This window comes from Acomys minous (genome assembly GCF_964271855.1).
Source record: "Acomys minous genome assembly, chromosome: 6".
Classification (NCBI taxonomy): Eukaryota; Metazoa; Chordata; class Mammalia; order Rodentia; family Muridae; genus Acomys; species Acomys minous.
Window position 1 is genome coordinate 57,370,482 of NC_140487.1, and position 22,989 is coordinate 57,393,470.

At 46.7% G+C, this 22,989-nt stretch overlaps 1 long non-coding RNA gene and 1 pseudogene across 2 annotated transcripts in view; one reads left to right on the forward strand and one right to left on the reverse strand.

The window, feature by feature from the left end:
* The window catches only part of LOC311599150, a 62,241-nt gene that overhangs the window by 37,784 nt on the left and 1,468 nt on the right, over window positions 1–22,989 (forward strand). The window contains exon 2 of the long non-coding RNA XR_014779787.1: window positions 22,047–22,158. This is a non-coding gene — a long non-coding RNA (uncharacterized lncRNA). The remainder of the gene's footprint in view (window positions 1–22,046; window positions 22,159–22,989) is intronic.
* Window positions 2,147–10,152, reverse strand: LOC311599042 (small ribosomal subunit protein uS8-like; annotated as a pseudogene). The gene is made up of 3 exons: window positions 10,049–10,152; window positions 9,030–9,088; window positions 2,147–2,623 (listed from the first exon to the last, which is right to left on the reverse strand). The product of its transcript is annotated as a small ribosomal subunit protein uS8-like (transcript).

Sequence of the window (22,989 nt, forward strand, 5' to 3'; positions counted from 1 at the left end):
CCCTGCACTCCGTGATGCTATCGTTGACTTTCAAAAACTGGAAATTGTCTATGGCTCCATCAAATAACATAATAATCTCTTAGACTGACAGCATAAGGGAAGATAGAACTGATATTTTGTATGCACGTTGACACCAGCTAGCTCTATCCCGGGAAACATATACCTTCTGGACAGCATGTGCAGTGACTGAGTTATTAGCCAGTATGATCCAGGAACAGAGTTGGGGAAAATAAATGAAGAAACACTAAATTGGTTGGATAATATGAATTCTGCTTGTTGTAATTTTTTTTCAAGTTTAGCACATGTTCTAAATAGGACCCCCGCCCCCACACCTGCACTTTTGTCCTCCAAAGAGTGAATATGAGGGAAATTTTCAAGAAGGAGAGAGCATACAGTTGGGAGCAATGCATGGCATGTGTGTGCCCTCTGAGCAAATGCTGAGACTGCCAGCCATTTCGAGTCAGATGAAGACTTCACAGAGGGGGGCCATCACCATCATCATCCTCTCCAAAACGGCCAGCACTTCTCAGAGCTTATACAACTCTCACATGAGCAGCACTGGCTGATAGAGACTTCTGCCATGATTGAAATGTTCTCTGCCTGTCCTCGTCAGCATGATAGCCATTGCCCACATGTGGATGTGGGGGTGCGGAGGGGGGGATGTAAAGTGTGTTAATGTGACCAGATTTTAGATCTGTCGAGATGAGATGTGATTCAGACTTAAGCTAAACGGTCACGCGAGGCTAGGCAGCGCTGTACTGGGAGTGTGGCTCTTGAACTCGTGTTTTTGTTGTTGCTGCTGTTGTTTTGTTTTGTTTTGTTTTGTTTTGTTTTGTTACATTTTCTTTGCTTGAAGCAGGAATTTTGGAGAGCCAAGGGAATGGCTACATCCCTGATGGATTCTAGTTTCTTCCATGGGACAATAACAGATTCCGTCTGAACCCTGCACAGTGTCCTTGTGACAAGGCTGTCAGGCTCTACACTGATTTCCCAGGGCCATCTAACTACATTGTTTCCCTAAACAACCCCTGTGATAGGCTAAGCCAGAGCCTGGCAGTTTCTTTCTAGCCATATGGTATCATGACAAACATGACTAATTCCTGCTCTGTTTGTTCTCAATCGTGTTAATCTGCCAACTGGTTAGCGCCCATTATAAAGCAGCTTTTATCTGGAGATTCTCATTAGCATGTGAAATTAGTCCAAGCCTAAACTTCATTTTGCCAAGTCCTCCCTCAGGCTGCTCTGGAGATAGAGTCTGTTCACAATCGAGGTTTTGTTTCTTGACTGTCAGGCTATGTCCAGAGGTCACTTATCGTTTTTCTTTCTTCTTTTTAAAATCAGATACTTCACGTTTATTTGCTGTGGTCTAAATTCTGGTAGAGCCATTCTGTCTTCCTGTTTGTTTTGCTTCGGTAATGGAGAAGTGTATCTTTGCCTGCCCCCAGAGATAATTTCTTATTATATTGTTTGGCTCAATAAAGACTGACTTATAAATATTCTTCTGTGAGATTTCACCTGATTCCTTGATGCATATATAATGGTTCCGTCAGCAGTAACGCCTTTCAGGGTCACTCCTGGACCTTTTAAACTAGCCTTTTCACACTTCTGCCAGGAGTGGCAGCTAATATAAAGAGCCAGAAGCCATTAAGTTCTTTAAAAAATAAAATTAAAAATAAGGTTTTAACAAAGAGGATAGGCATGTATATATTGTACCCCTAAACACTTATGTTTCATTAACCCTAGAACTACTCTATTAGTTAAAAAATACATTAGCTAAATATTTTTGAGATAGTTATACTAAAATTTCTTAAATGACTAAGAATTGAAAACCCGACTTTGAAAAACTAACCAAAGATGGTTGAATCTTAGTTTAAGGACAATGAGAGCAGTGGCAAGGGGTGGGGTGGGGGCAGGGAGAAGAAGAGGGAGAGGGACACAGACACACACAGACACACAGACACACAGACACACAGACACAGACACAGACACACACAGACACACACACACACACACACACACACACACACACACACACAGAGAGAGAGAGAGAGAGAGAGAGAGAGAGAGACAGAGAGAGAGAGAGAGAGAGAGACAGAGAGAGACAGAGACAGAGACAGAGAGAGACAGAGAGAGACAGAGAGAGAGACAGAGTGTTGTTCTGCTATCATCTTTGTCCACGGAGGCTTTTTAGTTATGTTTTACATCTCTAGAAAAAGAAGTCCAGGATTTTCCCTCCTGTGTGTTCTCGTCTTGCTTCTTCATGGTCCATGATGCCGGCTGAGGTTGTCAGTACAATGAAGCCAAACTGATGGGACGGGAGGCAGATTGTTCTGCCATTTTTCTAGGTCCTTAAGTTGCACATCAAATCTAGGGCTGATCACGCCACACTTGTTCAGCCTCCCTGTGAGGTTCACAACAATTTTCCCAGCTCTGTGGTCATCAATGATCTCAAATTCACCAATGTAGCCATGCTTCATCATCACAGTCAGGAAGCAGACGATGACTTTGGAACACGGCCTGATGAGGACCTGGCGTTTGCCTCTCTTCTCAGTGTTGTTGATGCTCTTGAGAGCATCTGCCAGGTGATGGTGTGGAAAGATGGTGGAAAGAACTTTGTTATCATCTTTTTAAAAAAGATTATATATATATATATATATATATTATATGTATATACAGTGCTCTGACTGCATGTACACCTGCAGGCCAGAAGAGGGCATCAGAACACATTATAGATAGTTGTGATCCACCATGTGGTTGCTGCGAATTGAACTCAGGACCTCTGGAGGAGCAGTCAGTGCTTTTAACCGCTGAGCCATCTCTCCAGCCCTGTTATCATTTTTCTAAGCAGGAAAGATGCCATACTACTGAAAGGTGAGGGAAAGACTCTCAGATGCTTTATCAGGCGAAGTGGGCAGAGTCAGTATTAGGGAAGCCATTGTGTCCCTCATGTCCTGGGTTTTCACCTTTTGGACTCAGACCTGGGGAAGATTATACTGGACCACATCTATGGAAAGCAAATGCTGCAAATAGAGCGAGCTCCTCCCGACACTGCACTTTGTCTAGGCTCTCATTGGACTGAACTTTACTGGAATAACCTCAGCTGTCTCAGAAGAAGAAAGCTGCCGTTGCTCACATCCCTACTGCTCCCGCCTCACCTGTCCTGCTCTGTAGAGTGTTTGCAAAACCTTCTTAAAAGCATAATGATGATGATGATGATGATGATGATGATAATTGCAAGTAATATGCTAAGGTTTCTCCCATTATCTTGATTTCTCCTTTAAAAAAGTGATTAATACAGCCAAACAAGATGGCAAGGAAGCGGGAATGTCACTTGTTTAAGAGTAACTTTCCCTGACCCTCAGGTAGCATTACCGGGACACTGCATCCCGGTAATGCTTATGTTGGAACTAGATATTAACTGGTTCTTAGTAGCTTTGAAGGATTCTGCGCGCCAGTTTTACCATCTGTGAAATGGGAGATGGAGCTACACCTTTCCCCTGGTTCCTGCTCTTCTGAAGAAAAACTGTCATGTGATTGGTGCTTTGTCTGGACCATGGTGAGGGTACAATGAGGGGCAGCTATTGTAGCTTCTGTCTACAGGACCCTGGACCCTGGGGGAAGGGTAGAGAGGCCTTTGTGTTCTCATTATATGGGGCACATTGTCACCACTTACCAAGTCTCGGTCCTGGTCAGCGCAGACAGTGGGTAGATTCTCTTTGGGAACGGGACGTGGGGTCTTCCCAGGGCAAATGTCAGATGCTTTGATGTACCGTTGGGTCAGATTCTGAGAAGCTCCGAGCACTGGGCTCTGCCTCCCACTGAATGTCATCTGAGGTGCAGCATCCAAGAGGAAGGAACTGACAGGCTTCAGTGTGGGCGGCACTCCCTGAGGGGGCACCCAGACAATGTGTGTGTGTGTGTGTGTGTGTGTGTGTGTGTGTGTGTGTGAGGGAGGGGGGCACACAGCTCCTCGCTCATCAATCTCCCATTGTGAAGGGTCCCAGATCTGAGCTGTTCTCTGCATGTGCTGCGGGCTGAGCTTTGAGAGAAGACAAACTCTAGGAAAAGATTCAGTTGTCATTTGGGGGGAAAGCAAGATAATTTAATTTATTTGGTTGTTTTTTTTTAACCCAAATTTTTCTTTTGCAGCTGAAGAGTGGGAGTGAAGGAGAGAACAGAGCTGACTGAAGGAGCCCTGCTGATCCCCAGCTCTCTAACCCTCTCTCGTGCCTTGTGATCAGAGGGAATGCTCTCCTTTCTGACTTTGCCTATCTGTACTGGCATGGCTCCTTCCTTCTGCCCTTCCTTCCTTCCTTCCTTTTGTTTTTTCGAGATAAGGTTTTTTCTGTGTAGCTCTGGTTGTCCTGTAACTCACTCTGTAGACCCGGCTGGCCTCAGACTCAGAGATTAGCCTGCCTTTGCCTCCCAGAGTGCTGAGATTAAAGATGTGTGCCACTATGCCCAGGTGGCATGGTTTCTGCTGGGGATAGTTTGGTTAAGGGGGGATCAGACCACTTTCACTACAAGTGACATTGTCTTGTGCCTTCTTTGCTATTGTCACCATCAGAAAAATAAAACCTGCTGGCAGTCTGCCTTGCCCCAGATAGCAGTTTTAGACTGTAGATGCCTAGGCTAGCTAAATAGTTGGGCTATAACTTTGGCAAATTTCCTCTCAGCTTTAATTTTCCTACCCTTTAAAAGGAAGCTAACACGGAGGAGTTAGGAGTTTAGGAGGGGCAAGGACAGCAGTGCTTGCAAAGCACGGAGCACAGTGCCCATCAGAGTTGGCAAGCAGTAATGCATGCTGATGGAGGAATAGCAGATGAGAGTCAGGTTGGGATTTTGTAGTTTGTCTCAACAGTTTCCGAGCATTTCCTCCAGGCCCCCTTTCCTCCTTGAGCTACCCATGAGGCTCTGCAGCCCTCTTGATGCTCACCCTGCAATTAGTGACCATAGGGCCTATCAGCTCTTGAAGAATAACTTCAAAGAGTAGGCCTTCTTATATGTAAAGATACTGTGCTGACTTGAGATGGGTCTATTTGTGGTGAAGAGTGTTGGAAAAGGGTGTTCAAGGGTGTTAGCAAGGCCACTGAGAAATCAGAAGAGGCTTCCTGCTCACCATGCAGAGGCAGGGCTTGCAGGCTGCTGGCCTCACACTCTGGCTACGTACTCACTCTAATCAACATGTCTCCCCTTTAACCCCATCGCACCTCACGTTCTAGTTATGTCTAAGGCGTGTCTCATTTCGGAGGTTGGTTCCCGGTAAACCCTTGCTTACTCTTTTGTTTGTGATCTGATGGTAAAAAGAGGCAAAAATGCTTAAAATTAGCAGCAAACTCAAGGACACAGGCTTGTCCATTGATAACTGGTGTCTTTTGTGTTTTCTAAGGTGGTGACAGATTATATATTCCACATTTTTTTATGTTGTAGAGGAGTTTATTAAATGAGCATGGGGTGGAGAATGAAAGGGGGAGGGGTACACGAGAGAGGGGGAGGGAGGGAGAGGGAAAGAGAGGGAGGGAGGGAGGTGGGAGGGAGAGAGGGAGGAAGAGGGAGAAGGTAGAGTAGGTAGAGGGGGTAGAGAGAGAGCCCTTCCACATTTTAAATTTTGTGATTGTCTTAGCTACTTATCCATTTCAGTGATAAGACAGCACGACCAAGGGAGCTAATAGAAGAGAAAGTTTATTAGGTGCATGCAGCTTCAGAGTGTGAGTCCATGACCATCACAGCAGGGAGCATGGCACCAGGCAGGCAGGCATGGTGCTGGGACAATAGCTCGGAACTTACATCTGATCCAGAAACACAAGGCAGAGAGAAGCACAGGGACAGACTTTTAAAAGCTCAAAGCCCCACCCTAAGAGACACATCTCCTCCAGAAAGGCCACACCTTACAATCCTTCCAAAACAGTTCCACCAACCAGGAGTCAAATAATCATATATATGAGCCTATAGGGGTATATTCATGAGACTTGCCATTAGACTTCTATGGCTGTCCATCATACTCTCTTTCTTTCTTTCATTGTTTCTTTTTTTGTGGTGTGTGTGTGTGTGTGTGTGTGTGTGTGTGTGTGTGTGTGTATGAATTCACTTGGTGTACATGTTTACAAGCACATGTGCAACTGCATGTGCAGGCTAGAGGTCAGTGCTGAGCATCTTCCTGGATTGCTCTCTACTTTATTTACGGAGGCAGAGTCTCTCACTAAATGTAGTGCTGGCCGATTGTGTAGTCTAGGTAGCCAGTTTGCCTTGAAGCTCCTCTTTTTCCACTTCACTGAGCACTGGGGTTATACCATGCCCAGCTAGCTTTGTTTTTTCAAATGTGGGTGCCAGGGATCTGAATGTGAATCTTTGTACTTGTACAGTAATTGCGTCCACTGAGCTGCTGCTGTAGTCTAAGAACGCAGGCTACATTTTCATTTCTCTTGTCAAAAGCAATAACACTATAGGGATGAAGTAGGCAACTTTAAAAAACATATATATATATATATATATATAATGTGTATGTGGTATATGTGTGTGCATGTGTGCAGGTACATGTGTGCACAGATCAGAGTTTGCCATCCAGTGCCTTCCTCAACTCCTCTCCCTCTTGCTTTGTTGAGATAGGGCCTCTCACTCAACCTACAGCTTTCTGACTCTGCTGGTCTGGCTGGCCAATGAGCTCCAGGGCTCTGACTGTCTCCACTTCCCCAGCGCTGGCTTTATAGGGCCTGACTTTTTGTGTGGTTCCAGCAGACAGAACCTGGCGCTTGCCTGGTGGGCGCTTCACTGACTGAACTGTCTTCTTGATCTCCCTGTGACTTTCAGTTTAGTGCCCATTAAGTCTTCCAAGGGTTTCCCTTCTATGCCTTGTATCAAAGTATACTGGGGCCTAGTATGCCTTTAAAATTTTCTTTTTAATTTATTTTTGTCACTCATTATAAGAGACTCTGATGGTGCCAGGTCCTGAGGCAGAGGGACGAAACTCTTCTTCAGCCGTAACTGCCCCTTGCACGCACATGACCCCTTTATTCCCCTACAGAAGATAATAAATTCCCCCATGGAGCAGAACCTCGGACCTCCCTTTTCTGAAGGAGGAAGCATTGGAGAAGACTTTGAAGGATAAGAAGTCAAGCCTGGTACAATTCCCAGGGACGCAATTTAACAGTGACTGATTGTTCATCATGTGCTGGTTGAGTGTCATAATAAAGACAAATGGGAGTGGAGAAAGAGCTCCCTAAAACTCCCCTCCAGTGCTGGAGGTCTGTAGATCCCACGGGGTGGGCTGTTGGGCCCCGGGAAGGGCAGTTATTAGTTAAGAGGTCCTCACAGAGCTTATAAAATGTTTTATTAAACGACAAACTCCTAAACATTATACAGGGTCCTATTTTGTGGCCCATATGCTGACTGAATTCCCAGATGACTTTAATGAGCAAATGGCAGCCCATTAAAAGTACAGTAGTTTTGCAAAGAAAATAGTTCCCCAGGGGAGGTACAAGAAAACACACCAGGCTGCTACTGTGTTGATAGTTGTCCCAGGAGCTCCTTCCTCCTCCCCCCCAAGATCACTGGTGGGAACAAATCTGCTGTTGTAAGAAGCGGATGCTCCCACTCGGCCCATCCTCCTATGTCTGAGGGATCCTGCTTGCTCTTGCTAGTCAGCTCCTGGTCTTGCTGACCTTGAAGTAATGAAGAAAACAACACATCTGTGTACATTTTGCTTCCTCAAGGAACCTTGCCTTGCTAGCCGTTGGAAAGAAAGAACTTAGTGTCTCCACTTTGATAGAGAGAGCTCAACTTTCTCATCAGTAGAGGATGGGGGAAAGCAACGATTTTAATTCTACCAGGCTATCGAGCTGTAAATTATAGTTATGATTCTGTTAAAACTGTCATAATCGCTGGTTTATGTTAACCATCACTGGGATTTTTTTTTTTTTGGTTTCATCTCCTGGAAGGGCACTGTTGTCTACGTGCTCCGGGGCAGTTTCAGATCTCCTTCCCTGCCCCACTCCCTGTACCCCACGATGTCTTCATATTCTCTGGGCATGCAGCCCATTGCCCACACACTCTCTGGTGAGGGCGTGTAGAGTCTTTCTTTTCACATCAGCAGTCAAGCACTCTTTATGCCAAGCTGTGGGGAGAGTTTGCCCAGTACCTGATAGGGTAACCCTGTTTCCACTCCCATGTGTAATCTGAGCTATCCACGGAAACCTATAACTCTTGCCGGTAACGGTCTCTCAGCGCACTTCAGGCTTCCACTGATGAGCGTTGAAAGGCAGCAGAAAAAAAAAGGCACCCACCATGTTAAAGGGCATCACATTAATGTCACCTGATAAACTCACTGCGAAATTGAAAATGTTTTATATCTTCCCTGTCCAATAGGTAGAGTCTAGCGTCTTGATTTCATCTGTGATGTTGTTCTGTTTTAATCTGTCTGTTGGTTTCCTACTGTCCTCAGAAAACGCCAACATTCTTACCATAGCGTGTCAGTCTAAGTTCATAAGAATATATACCATTTATTTTATGTGTATGAGTGTTTTTGTCTGCTTCTGTGTCTTTGCCCCATGTTTGTGCCTAGTGTTCTCAGAGGCCAGAAGAGGCCATTAGATCTTATCATATCCCCTGGAATTAGAGCAATAGATGGTTGTGAGCTGCCACGTGGGTGTTGGGAATTGAACCCGGGTCTTCAGGAAGAGCAGCCAGTGCTCTTAACCATTGAGCCAAGTCTGCAGGCCTTAGTCTAAGTTCTTAGTTGCAAGGAGAAGAGGTGAGCTCTGGATGGCTTAGGCAGAAGAGAAAGTCACTAAATGGCTATAGAGGAAGGTACAAAACCCCAACAGGCCATAGGAACAGGCTCGTGAAGCAGTCAGGAGCAAGTAAGGTTGGGTATCTGTGAAAACCATAGCCTTTTAGTGAGGACACTGGCCATGCCAAGGAGATCATTGTAGGCCATTGTGTGTGACTCGACCCAGCCCCCCCCCCCCCCCCCCCCGCCATGAGACAGTGACACTGGTCTGCAATGGGGCCTTTGCTGCCCTTTGATGACTCACCAGGGGTCACGCTTCGTTCCTCAGGGGCTCCCTGTTTGATAGTTGGCCAGTGCACCTGACTGCAGGGATATGTTTAATTCATCTGAACCTCAGAGGTAAGGGAGGAGAGAGAAGTAACTGCTGTCTTCGTGGTCAACAGCCGGACCCCATATTCTTCCCATGGAGATGCAAGCTGAGGAACCCTTCTCTGACCATCTCCTACGAGTCCCCAGAGTCCCTGTCACGCGTTCTTTAATCTCTGTCTATAGTCCATTTCTTCGTTGTCATCCCAATGCTTGTCCCTATGGGGATTATGTATTTTTTTGATTTACAGATTTTATTTAATCAATTATATTTTAATGTTTTAATATATTTTATTAATTTATTCATATTATATCTAAATTGTTATCCCATCCCTTGTATCCTCCCATTCCTCCCTCCCTCCCATTTTCCCCTTACTCCCCTCCCCTATGACTGTGACTGAGGGGGACCTCTTCCCTCTGTATATGCTCATAGGGTATCAAGTCTCTTGTTTCTCCCACCCTTAGGTGTTGCGAGCCATGACCCTCCATGTCCTGTTCAGTGTTGATCCTCCAGCACCTCCAACAGGACGCAGTCCAGAGTGAGAGGCAGCAGTGTTAGTTCCGTGCGTAGTCAACGGAAGTCCTGAACGCCGCCATTACCCCTGAGATAGTAAAATGCTTCAGTTAAGCCTTTCTACATGATGGATGCTTTGGTGTCTTCCCATCATCTTATCTACTCCTTAAAAATGAAGTCCCTAGCAGCTATGTAGACATCTTTGCAGCACAGAGCACTGTGCATATCACACTTGAAGCCCACTGCCTCCCTTGGTCTTAACACTACGGCCCTGCAGATTGCTTGTTTTTGCATTAGGATGACTGCTGAATTTTTATTGCCAAGGTGTTGACAGCCTAAACATTAGGAATATTCTAAAAGCAGTCAGTGGTCTTCACTGTGATGAACTTTTATTAAACACTAGGGGGAATAAAACAGGCCAGTTTCCCATCCTTCTGTCTCACATGCACTGCCCACTGCTGGATGGAGCCAACACATAGGCTCCAATCTCCTCAGCTCCCACGTACAGCTGCACCTGTGCGAGCACCTGCACAAAAGCCTTTTGCATGCTGGTTCTTACCGCGACACTCTGGCTTTTTTAACTTTCAGGAGCGGCCTCTTCCATCCAGTCTCCCCCTTGAGACCTTCCTTGGTACCTTATTTTTGTTTTTGCTTTGGATTTTGTGTTGGGAGAGTAGTCGCAGCCTATTGGGAGGTCTCAGCATTGAGCCAAGCTGTTACAGAGAGTGCTGGCTAGGCTGGGCAGCAGGAACATAGGAGAAAGATGGGGACTCTTCTCTAAGCCTGAATTACTGTTTACTAGGAGAGGCTTAGGAAGGAGGGCTTGTTCCTAGGACAGGGGCTACTGTGAAGCCACCATCCACATTAGGAACAGGTGTCCACCTGGGTGTCTACCCCTGAAGGAGAGGTGGGAACTCAGAGCCTTGAACTCAGATGAAGTAAGATTTACTAACTCCCTTGACTTAGCCATTCTGCAAAGCTACGTATATTAAAATATCATGTATCACATAAGCATGTGCGTTTTTAATTTTTAAATTATTTAGTTATTAAAATAGTGACTTAAAAAGTGCATTCAGCACTTGGGAGGCAGAGGCAGGTGGATCACTGTGAGTTCGAGGCCAGCCTGGTCTACAAAGCGAGTCCAGGACAGCCAAGGCTACATAGAGAAACCCTGTCCCCAAAAACCAAATAAATAAATAAATAAATAAATAAAAGAAAGTGCGTTCAGACATAGGCAGAAGAAGGATTCTAAACAGAGAGTAAGCTCAGAGCCGTTCCCTGGACTGGACCAGGAAGCACAAAGCTGGAAGGGAGGGAGAGGAAATAACGTCACTGGAACGGCAAAATTCTGAGAAAACAAACATAGTGGAAGACCTATAAGCACCTATGCAGGCAACAGGTTCACTTTCAAAGGTCCCGAACAAGACTCGCATCGCATTTGTCAAGCTCATCCAGGCAGGTACAGTAGGGATATCTCAGAGCCTAGAGTCTGGGCCAAGCACTACTGTTAGCCTTCTCTCTCGAGTGTTGCCTCCTGGTCAGGGAGAGTTTATGGTGGTCATCTTTTCCCTTTGGAGTTTAGCCTTTGTGATAACTAAAGTTGAGGACTGTCTTGAGGTGAAGCAATCTGATCCAGGAACACCTGACACTTCGGTCTTGGAGAGTGAGGTCACCTGCCCCGCAGGAGCATTTGGGAGCTCGGCCAAGAATTAGAAAAGAGCTTGGTACATCAGCTCAGTACCCAGACCAGAATCCCAGGGGCCACGCAGAGTAGGTACCCATTCTCAGGGAGCTCAGCTTCTGGCTGGACGGGCCTACACCAATGAGATCATAAGTGGGGGCTCTCTGGACCGATGCTATGTGGGTCTGTAACAGGATCACATGGCACAGAATGACTTCCGGGGACTGGCCAGGGACGGGCTTTGAAAAGGTGCCACCAAACCAGAGACTTGAATGACGAAGGGCCAGCCACACCAAATACTGGAGCAGGGAGGAACAAACGCCTTCAGAAAGCCAAGAGACATCTTATTTTCAAGGGCTGTTGAGTGGCTGGGCTGATGGGTTTAAAATCAGGTTGTCCTGGCTTATCTCAGCTTCTTTGGCCTTGAGTAAGCTTTGAACTTTAGTCGGCCGACCTTGGCAGAGTACAGCTGACATTGCCAGCATTACACAGTAGCATATCCTAGGTGCCGTAATGGGCTCTGTCCTGAATTTTTTCTAATTGTAGAGGGCTGAGAGAAGTCTGCAGACCTCCTGCAACCCTGTTTGTTCCTCGGGAAAGCACAGGCTTAGATTTGGATACTAGTGGAATGTGTTTGGGTTTTATGAACTCGTGTTTTAAAATCACATGGTTGGATTCATATCCTTCAGAGTTCCTCGCTTTGTCTGGGCCCGATTTCCATTTTATTGCCACTGCTGTGGCAGGCAGTCTTCAGGGGTATTTCACCTCCTATCTCTGTACTCTAATACAAAAACCAGAGACATCACCAGAGAAGAAAACTGTAGACCAAAAGCTAGAGTAAGTTTACGCACAACAATCTTCAGCAGAACATTAGCAAACTACATGCAGCAATATGTCAAACTGTTGATGCCTCAGGGCCAAGTGAGGGTCTTTCCCGGGGGGGGGGGGGGCCGTGTCAGGCCATCTGAGTGACAGCGATGCACCCCCCTCTGTCGCGCCTCGCTCGACCAGCAAGAAAGACACGACCGCCAGTTCTTCTCTCAAGCAGTTTATTCAGGCTTTGTTTCTTCTTTCTCGGAGAATCCCTGAGCCACTCCCGACACGCTCATTTATACCACCCAAACAGCCAATCACACTAAGCCACGTCTCACACGCTGATAGGCTCGTAGAGGCGGAGCTAATGCAAGCAGCGGGCGTCTTCCAAATAAGGACTTGTTTACCTCCACCGAGGCAGCTCTGGCTGCATGCCAGGCGCCATCTTGGGGCAAAGTCCACAAAGGGCTCTGTGGCTCTCCACACCCCTCGTGTGGGCAGTCAACGCACATCAGTAGCCAAATGAACAAAAGTGATGTCATACTTTTTACAGACACAGTAAGGTCTTCTGACATATCTAAAAGTTAGGAATATGGTGCCTTTCCCAACCCAAGAAAGGTAGCCTGGGAAAAGCCTATAAGCAACACAGCAAATGGTGAGGGCATGAAAGATTTCCTCTGAAGGTTGGGAATGAGACGGGGTTGCCTCTTGCCCTCTTGTTGATTGAAATTGTGAAACAATAAAAAAAACCCCAAAATTATGTGTGTGTATCTGTACATATACATGTATATATACATATATATATGTTTGTTTGTTTGTGTGTGTGTGTGTGTATACACATATATATAAAGAGGAGAGAAACACTTTCAATTTGTAAATTATACAACTGTCTTCATTTCTATAAATGAAATCCCATAGAGGATATCAGAGCACTCCTGGACCTAAAAATAGATTTAGCAATGTCACAGGGTACAGGAGTGACATAGAAAGGCAGTTATGCTCGCCCATGGCCTAATACTAAGCCGCTGTATTGGGATACAGAGCCAGGATTCTCACCGTGAAAGAGAGAAGATGCAGACTGGGGGTGTGAGGTGCGGAGGGTGCTGGGTTAGACTCACAAAAGTCAGTCTAAGTCACTCATCTTTCAATACGTCTACACTAAACAGGCACAGGCGTAAGTAGACGCTGGTTAGGATGTGTATACACAGCCCAGCCCTGCCTCCTAAGATAGTCTGGAGCAGTGGGACAAACCTCAAACACACCACTTTAAGCCTGGGACACGGTTCTCCAATAAAAGGAGGAAAGTGTCCTCGGAAAAATGGCTAATTCTAGGGCTGACATGGCGATGCTGTAAGATGAGCTTAGAGCATCCTATGCATCTTCTGATGCCAAAATGGTAAAGAAAGGATGGAAAGGTGTGGGTGGGTGAGGAAGGGCTGGGATTCAACCTGAAATAGTTTCCAAATGTCAGTTCTGGAAAACTTGAGAGCAAACATCAATAACGGTAGTACTGGATTGTTGCCCAAAGGATAAAGTAAACATCAACAAGTTCATATAGATACGAATACAAGGAGGAATAACTCAGAACACGGGAGAAGGGCCAATGTTTCCACACAGAAGAACTCCAACCGCAACACAGAAGGTGGGGAAAACAGAAACTCGCTGTTGAACCCCACAATAATGGTTCCTGCAGGCACAGCTCCTGGAGGCAGGCTAAAACGGTGGTGAAATGTTAAACAGAAGCTGGCTATTTTCCTAGCCTCTGAGTGTCTTCCCTAAACACACCTAATGCTTCTGCGATTTTAACACAAGCGTACATTTTCTTCTGATACATGTCTCCAGGAATTAGAGTTGAACTGACTCTTTCTGAGAGAATATGCCGGATGTAGTGACCCTCCTCCTAATAGAAAGGAGAGAAATCTGTACAACTCTCCCTTGAAGGAAACTACAGTACCTTTGTTGAAGACTGAGGTTCGCCTCACTGGGAAGCGAGACCTACACAGGGCCCATGTGCTCCTGAAACACTGCACAGGGCACATTATCTCTGTGGTGTGGGCTTCTGTAGCTCAGTCTAGACCTCAGCGTGACACAGCTCCAGAAGGGTGGGCATTCTACAGCCTTGGCCAGAGGGTTTTAAAAATATGTCAAGATTATGAAACACTAAGAAATGTGGAGGGGTGGCCTGTCACAGAATAAATGGCACCAAGTAGAGAAGACATCCCAGTGCTAGGGAGGACCAGGGAGTTCTGGGTGAGATCTGGTAATGAAAAGGTCAGAGGGATCCCAGTATAACCTGTAGTCTGGTTAGCAGTATTGCATTGAGGCTAATTTCTTGTCTTAGAATCGTACCATGCATATGCACCGTACGAAATTAGATAGAACGATGTGAAAGAAAACCTGGGGCCTCCGTATTTGCTCTGAGGAATTACTTTTTATATGGTAAGCCTTTCTGTTTTGTTTTGAGCAGGCTCTGACACAGCCCAGGTTGGCCTCGAATGGTTCATCCTCCTGCCTCTGCGCGCAGAGCCAGGCTGTTCTGGAATGTGTGATGCTCCTGCCTCCGCCTCCAGAGTGCAGGGATTACGGGTGAGTTACCCTGGCTTGAGGGGAAGCAAGCTTTTTCTGAGGTTCTCATGCAGTTCTAGGATGCACGTTTAGGGAGAGGAGAAGAACAAAGCTGATTTCTAGCCTCCTCCTCCTCCCAATACGAACTGACAGCAAAGTCGAAGGACTGATTTCCTCTGGTTTGGGGCAAAGACCAACCACAGAGGCAGGGCCTGGCTGGCTCATGCAGAGGTAGACCTGTGTGTGTGTGTGTGTGTGTGTGTGTGTGTGTGTGTGTGTGTGTGTGTGTGTGTTGCTCTTAGAACAAAGGGTGAGTCCCCTCTACCAAAGGTTCTGGCAACCCCCCAAGGCATCACTTCCTCCCCCTGTGCCTGAGCCCTTGGGACTGACCTTTTCAGTTCTCAGTCTGTCAAACGTTCACCTTTGGCTGAATCTTGGCCTCATACTCTCATTAGACAAATGGAGTGGAGACCGTTGGCTTCCAAATGTGCTCCCTGCCTTTTGAAGCTCCAAGAGACCCTGAGCCGGCATAAATCAAAGGGGAGGGAGCTTACTCATTTAGCCCGTCAGAGAAACCCCACTGTCATCATGTCATGTACGGGAGTTTATTCTTTTAATAGCTTTATTCTTTTCCCGTTAAGAAAAGAAATCGTTCCCGAACACTCATTCCATACAGTATATTAGCCATTTCATTTTTCACGGTGGTGGTGGTGGTGGGGGGGGGAGATGCCTTTCTACACATGATTAATATTGAAGTTGAATACCAGAAGAGCCGGCCATGTGCTGGCTTTGGGCCATCCATCAGCAATTTCACATCTGTAACCGAGCCGCAGCGAGGCCCCGCCAACATCATGAACAAATCATGGCTGGTCCACAGGCAGAGCGGTTTATGGACCTTGTGTGACTGGAGCAGGCCTTCTCCCCCCAGGATGTGAAATCAAGCATGATCTAAAGCAAGGAAATGCACACATGACAAGAAGATCCATGCATCCCTGTCTGTACACATTCCTGTTAGAATCATGCTGGTGGCAGGTCAAAGTGTGGCCCTGTCCTTAGTGACCAAGAAGGCAAGAGCATGGCTCATGCTTTTGAGAAACACTAGCCAAACAGCCCAAGGCCATTAACACTTAGCATTTGGGTTCCCCTGTGGGTTGAAACTGTGAGGTGGGGAAAATCCTGACTGTGCCTCCCAGGTTCACCGCTCCTGACTCAGACTGTCCCCTAGAACCAAGTGTCTGGCACCCAGATGGACTGTTTTGCAGTTGTCTCTGGATGTGCCACTTAACCTCTGTGGCTTCCCGGGATAACATGTCCACTGCAGAGGGATGTCCTGACACTTCTTGAAGATGTGACAGCAGGTGAGCTTCTGCCCAACACATAGTAGGTCCCCCCTCCCCCTTCCACCCCACCCCCACTCCGCCCCCAAAAGCACGTGCTTCCGTTTCAACCTTCTCCTTTCCCCCACAGAGAGCAGGGTGTCTCAGCTAGGATTAACTGATCAAGACAGCTAGACTTTTCTGGAAGTTTAGTTGAAGGGCAGGTCCTTTCAGGGGAACATGAAGCGCTTTATAAATTGCCTTCAGAAGTAGCACCACAGCCTTCAGTCAGTTTTAAGGGAACTGTTTACCACTGCATATGGCAGGCATTATTTGGAGTAATAAACCCTCCGAGAATCTGAACATTCATGGGCCAACAGATGGGTCAACCTGCTTTGCAATTTAACAAAGTAATTTATTTCAATCACCGGGACAGGGCAGGCGAAGATTACTGATTCAGTTCACCAGCAAAAGCAGCGAGCGCCACTTCATCGCTGAATTGTGCAGCTATTATGGAAATGCACACCTGTTCAATTGGGTTTGGGGCAGTCTTCATCTCGATTAGTGTTTCCTTTTCTTCCAAGGTCTGGACTAAATTGCTGTGGTTTCTTCTGCCGAAAACTCGTGTTCTAATTGGCGTCAGAATGAGACAACGATCTCAGTGTGAGTTTATACCACAGTGCAGGTAAAGGGAAGGTCGCCAAAGTCAGCTTTGCGAAGCAAGACCAGGCGTACTAAGAACATATTCTTATAATAATTGGGCAACACGCTCGCTCTTCTTGAAGCAATCTTCCCAGGGTTTAATGAGGAAGGAGAGGGGGGACCATTTTCCCCTTCATCTTCAAGTTCACTTAAATCCCCCACATCTTCACTTCATTTCTCTCCACACACACGAGGCCTGAAAGGATCTCAGAGAGCGCCTCGGGTGAATTTCTGTGTTCAAAAGGGAAAGCCACAGTGTGCAAACTAACAGGACTCTCCGGAACCCTCACTGCCTGCTTGCCCAGGACTCCAGCACCAAGCTAGACAGTTCCCATGATAATCAGAAGGCTTGACACCAAAGATGGCACCTGGTTTGCATCTGAGAACTGCCACATGCAATGCTAGTGGTACAAGGTTGTTTTGCTGCCTTTTTTGAAAGGAAGTTAGATTTTTCTTCTATAAAGTCTTTCTCTGCTTCGATGTCTATAGGGAATATTTCAATATAGATGAGTGAGTCTTTAGCCCTCACTGTCCTTTCCAGATTATGTATTGCAGAAATGAATTCACCTAGAAGGGGAGCGCAGTAGCTACTGGGTTGCAGTTAAACTGAAAGAGACCTGGCTATTGACAGGAGGATCCCACCGTTCAGTGGAGATCACTGCAGTTGGAGGTGAATGAAGGTTGTGGTGAGACCCCTGTCCTGAGTTCTCACAAGATCTCGCTACACTTTAAAAGTCTCTGTGTATGTTAGAACAATGAGTAACTATCTCAGTAGGTCAGGAAAATACGGTACTTCCAAAGTTTACATATGCTTACCCAATTTACAACACCTACATGAATTCAAAGGCTGTACAGTTGGCTTTGGGCTGTTCATGATGCAATACCAAAATACCTGGGACTGACTGATGTGTAAGAAAGAGAAGTTCATTTGAAGCTGTAGTCTGAGATCAGCACGCTAACGGGGGTGGGGGGGGGGCAGTGCCAGGAAAGATCTCTCTGCTTTAAGATGGTGCCTCTGTGCGGATGGAAGTCTGGTCTCATGTGGCAGAAGGGAACAGGAGCGGAAAGGGAAGGAACTTTCTTTCACGCCAGTAGAGTCCTAATGACAATTGTTTTTCCAAAATTCCCTCCTACTAATACAACCCTGAGGCCTGAGCTCATGAACTCCGATAGCCATTCAGACAACAGCATTTTTGTAGAGCCTCCCCCGCCAAAAGAACAAAACCTGTGTGAGCGACTTCAAGATGACCAGGCCTACAACACGTGGCCCTCTTCAGTGTTGACTCAAGCCCTGCCTGATGGCTTTGAAGTTCCTCACATTTGAGACTCCCCGCCCTGGCCCTCTCAAACCTCAGTGCCCCTCTTTCCTCTTCCCTTGAATGGCAGTCTTATGTTTTCATCGACCTTGTGCTTCTTGGTTCCTTGAATCTAACCGGTTGCTAAGAGCGGAGGCTTTCCCTCCACCCCACACCCAGTGTTCCCCGCCCCGCCCCATCCTGTCTCTGTGCTCTCCATTGTCCTCTGGTGAAGCACGAAGAGTCACTTGAGTGGTTACCATGACTCTTGCTGTCCCCACCGTCCTTCCTTGGTGGATCAGCCCTCTTTGTACCAAGACGTCACCCAGCACTTCAGTGCCCACAAAGCTGAGGACACTCGGTACCCTGGGAGCTAACGCCCTTCTGGAATGGCTGCAACCTTCTTTCCCGTCCTGCTTCTTCTACCCCCTCACGTGCTCTAGGTGTTGTGAATATGGACACTAAGTGTTCTGAAGATACACCAGGCATCTGTACAGTGGTCCCTCCACCTGTAGTGCCGTCCAGGGAGCCTGCTTGTTGAGCGTTTACCCTTCCTTAAACAAGTTCCTGCGCCCCCTCCCCCACCCCTACTCCCTTCCTGCAGGTGCATGGTGGCCCCTCTTAAACACTGGTGGCTTTCTTTTTGTTTTGTTTTTTGAGACAGAGTTTCTTTGTGTAACAGCTATGGCTGTCCTGAAACTCTCATTGTAGACCAGGCTGGCCTCGAGCTCACAGGTCTCCACCTGCCTCTGTCTCTCCTGAGTGCTGGGATTAACATCGTAGGCCACCACGCCTGGCTAGCTCTTTGATTCGTTTGAAGTTTTATGGAACTCATCTTTTTTTTATAATTGCACTCAACACTCCCTCATCCACAAACATCCATTAGAAGCCAAAGCCTAAGGTTGTGCTGGTGATACAAGAGAGAGAAGGGGGGGGGCGTCTCTCTTTCTCCACAGGACTAACGGAAATGCTGACAAGTAAATACACAATTGCCATCAGCTGATGAAGTTGATGGTATCTCATAGTGACACAGAGAAGAGTCATTGTAAAAGAAGATGTGCATTGAGAGCCAAAGATTCCACACAGAGCCTTCAGTTGTGTGTGTGTGTGGGGGGGGGGCACATGTATACGTATGCATAGTATATGTACATCTTTGCATGCACTTGCACAAGGGCAAACATGTGCAGATGGAGGCCAGAGATCAACATTGGTTGTCTTCCTCTATTGATTTCCACTTAAAAATATACTTGTCTACTTATCATCTATCTATCTATCTATCTATCTATCTATCTATCTATCTAATTATGTTGTGTAAGCGCCTGCACATGGAGGTCAGAGGAAAACCCGTAGGAGCTGAGGCTCTCCTTTCACCACGTGATTGTGGAGACTGAGCTTGGGTGGTAAGGCTTGGCTGCAAGTGGCTTACCCTCTTGTACTCTCTCACTGGCATGCTGCACGTTAGTTTTTGAGATCAGGTCTCTTACTGAACCAGATCCCATCAGTTCTGTCCAGCTTTTAAGTGGGTGCTGGAGACTCAAAGTTGGGTCCTCCTACTTTCCTGGCAGCACCTTACTAAGCCACTCCCCGCCTCCCCCAGTACATAAGGCGTCCTTCTAGATGGGACTTGTCCCTGAGGAAACAGCCTCTTGTCACTGCATGCACTTGAAGCCTTGCGCCCACCACTCACCCCTCAGCATTTCCACAACTGAGCAGAGATGCTTCTGTATAGAGAGCACCAGAGTCTTAACTTTCATTAAGTGCTTTTGTGGAGAGCTAATAGTTTGGTGAGGGGGGGGGAGAGTAAAATAGAATGAAATACAAAAAGGGGGGGTTTGACTAAGGAAGTTGCAGTCTTTTTGAAAGCTTTGGATTGTTTTAAATTTACTGTCTCTATAATAATGCCATCCCACAACTTTCGTAAATGAAGCCACAGGCTTAGAAGGCGACAACAGGATGAAGTGTCAAGGCAGATGGCTTTGTTCGCCTCACCCACATCCTCATATTGTTAAGAGAGGGCTTTTCACAGAGCCCCCCAAGAGAGAATGGAGAAGCCAACTCTACACATTCTACCTGCCTTGATTTGGAGAAAAAAAAAATTAATCTTGCGAAGTGCTGGCTGGGATCTAAAGACCATTTGGCATGTCCCTTTTTTGTCCTTTTGGGACAGCTAATAGTCATTTCTTTGACAAGCTTGCTGGTCCTTTGGTCACGTGATTGTGTTCTTGCCAATGGGGGTGCGGATTGCCTTGTCAACGCTGTGGTCTCACACTCCTTTAAGTTCAAGATGGCAGAGATGCAGGTGGCCCAGCCAGGGCCCCTGTCTCTTCTCCTGGAAGCTTCCTGCTTGCCTGGCACCCCACACTGGGTGTTCAGGTGAATAGAGGTAAAGTTGGTATAGACTACATTCTGCAGCGGCTTGGAGTGACCCTGACCAAAGGAGTGCACCACTATACTGCTCAGGGCCTGAGAACACAGGGCCAGGGTCCCTGAGAACCCCTCACCTTCCTGGGGACCAATTGCTTTCTCTGTGTACCATCAGTGGGCCCTGGAAACTTGAAGTATTAGTTGGTTCAATACGATGTCTGAAGTCACTCTGTGTTGAATTAAAAAATCAGTAGTTCAAATGTGGATGCAAATTCTTCATCACTTTAGCAACCGAGAAAACTTTCCAGATGTTTTTTGAAGCTGTAAAATACTGTACATTGTTTTCTTTTTCAATGGGAAATTATTCGCAGGGCAATAAAAAGTTGTTTTTTTAGTAAACAGATTATGTTTCAGGCTGCGGTGTGAACGCTTAAATGGAACGATGCAATCTGCCACTTTTTAAAAGGAGGTTTTAAACATGTCAGTACAGACCCTTCAATCCTCTGTCCCATAAATTCTACTTTTTAAAATGAAATCAACTTGAGCCCCGTGAAAGTGCACGCTACTATATCAAAGCCAGTGAGTTTGGCTGTTTATTGCCACCCATGCGACGTGGCAAAGACACAGCCTTTTCACAGGGGACACTTTCTTCAACTTTACACCGAGTGAAATTTAATTGCTTTTCGTGTCCTGGGATCACTAAGCCTTAGTTCTCCCGGAGGTGGAGCCAGAGGAGAGGCTGGAAAATAAGTCAGTTAATATGTTTCACCTGGAATTTCATCCTTCTTCCCTGGACGGCTGATGGTGTTGCAAGTCGCAGTTTTGAGAGGCCACTTTCAAAAAGCGGTTCACTTCCGCACACGGGTAAAATGACTCAAGCCGTTCTCTTGCTCTTCAACTCATTCCGTCATCCAAGCCGACAGGATATGTGATTCTTCCAAGTTAATTTCCAGTGTGGTTACGTCTTACTTGAGAAGGAGGAAGCAGGTCATCATTAGAGGACTGGAAAGAAGCCCGGGCGAAGCCTTCACAAGCGACATTTGTACCTACAGAGGACAGGAGTCTCATAGTCGCACACAGGACAATGCTTTTTTCCCTTCATGTCGCAACGCTGAGCCCTGTCCTTCCACTTCTAAGAGGGATTTATGGATCGCTTTATAGTTAATTACAAGCCATGTATGAAAGTTTGAATGAAGATTATGGTAATTATCCAACAGAGGGTATGAGAAAGGGTAAAAATTGAAGCCAGTTGTTAGAGTGGCTGGCAGAAACGAACCGTTTCTGTAAGGATAATGGAAGATGAAAGGAAAACGGGGCTCATGGGAGACAGCCCTTCAGTCTATGTCCTTGGCAAATGCAAGCAAGCTCATGTCAGGCTGAAAACGCCCCTCCCTGTAGGGATCCTTGCTTCCCCCCCCCCCCAGGTACCTATGGAAGGTTCTGGTAACCACAGGGCTAGGCATCATTGAGAATGGCCTGGGACATTAAGACTTTCACCTAATACTGGTCTCTGGGGACATGGCAGATGAAGACAAGGTTGGAAAATATGTGGAGGAAGAAATTGGCATAGTTGTTCTTGGGCTTGATCTGGAAGATGATGGTTAAAGGGCATCTCTATAGCTAAAAACTTTCACTTATGTCCACTCTGTGGCCGGTACAGTAGCAGTAGATCTTAACTATCCTTTGTCTCCGTGTCCCTTTCCAGAAGAACGGTCCACTCTTCTCGCCTGGACTAGCAGAGTGAATGTGTGAAGAAGAAAATCAGGGCCCTGCGTTGAAGAGTTTAAAACTGCGGGCCGGCTGGGTTCGATGGCTCGGTGAGGAAGGGCGGTTTATGGCTAAGCACCATGACGTGCGCTGGGTCCCTGGGACACATGAGATGGAAGGCAAGAGCCAACTCCTGAAGGTTGACCTTACCCCGCCCCCTCCACATGCAAGCACACATGTGCATGTGTGCATAAATAAACCAATAATTATATCAACTCAATAAAAGAAAGTTAAAGCTGTTGCTTATTTGGGTGCTAGAGATCAGCTATACAGCTGTATTTGTGCCTTGCTGGGTGAGCACCTGGACCTTTAGTTTATTCTGAAGGTAAAAACTTTATTTTAGACATGGGCATAAGGCATACTCAGTTTAGCTACGTATTGGCTGATCCAAAATATGTAGACGAGTAGTTTGGGAGCCATTGTCTCTTCTTGCAATCCTTCAGCGCCCAGCGCATCCTGCTTTCTGTCCCTCCATCTGAGATGGGCTCCTCCCTTCCCCCGGGAAACCTATGCTTGAACCTCAGGAGAGCTCTGCCTTGTCCAAAATGGTCTCCCACATTCCTCCCATGACATTGTAGGTTCTCAGCTAGGTTTGAGGAGTTTACATGACCCAAAGAGAGTACGGCTCCTTGGGAAAACAGACAAAACAGATTCCTCTAGTGGAATGTGTGTGTTCATGGGCGAAGTGCCCCTGAGGAGGTGACTTTGATGGCAAGATTTGAGACTGAAAGAGATCGGGCCAGTTTAAGGGGGAGAAAAAACCAACAAATCTCAGGGACTTTGAGGCAGAACCTTGAGACGTGCGCACAGCATGACGGGAGAGGAGGGTGGTAGGGAGGGCAGAGCAGACTTTGATGGAGCGTTGACAAGCTATCTACCCC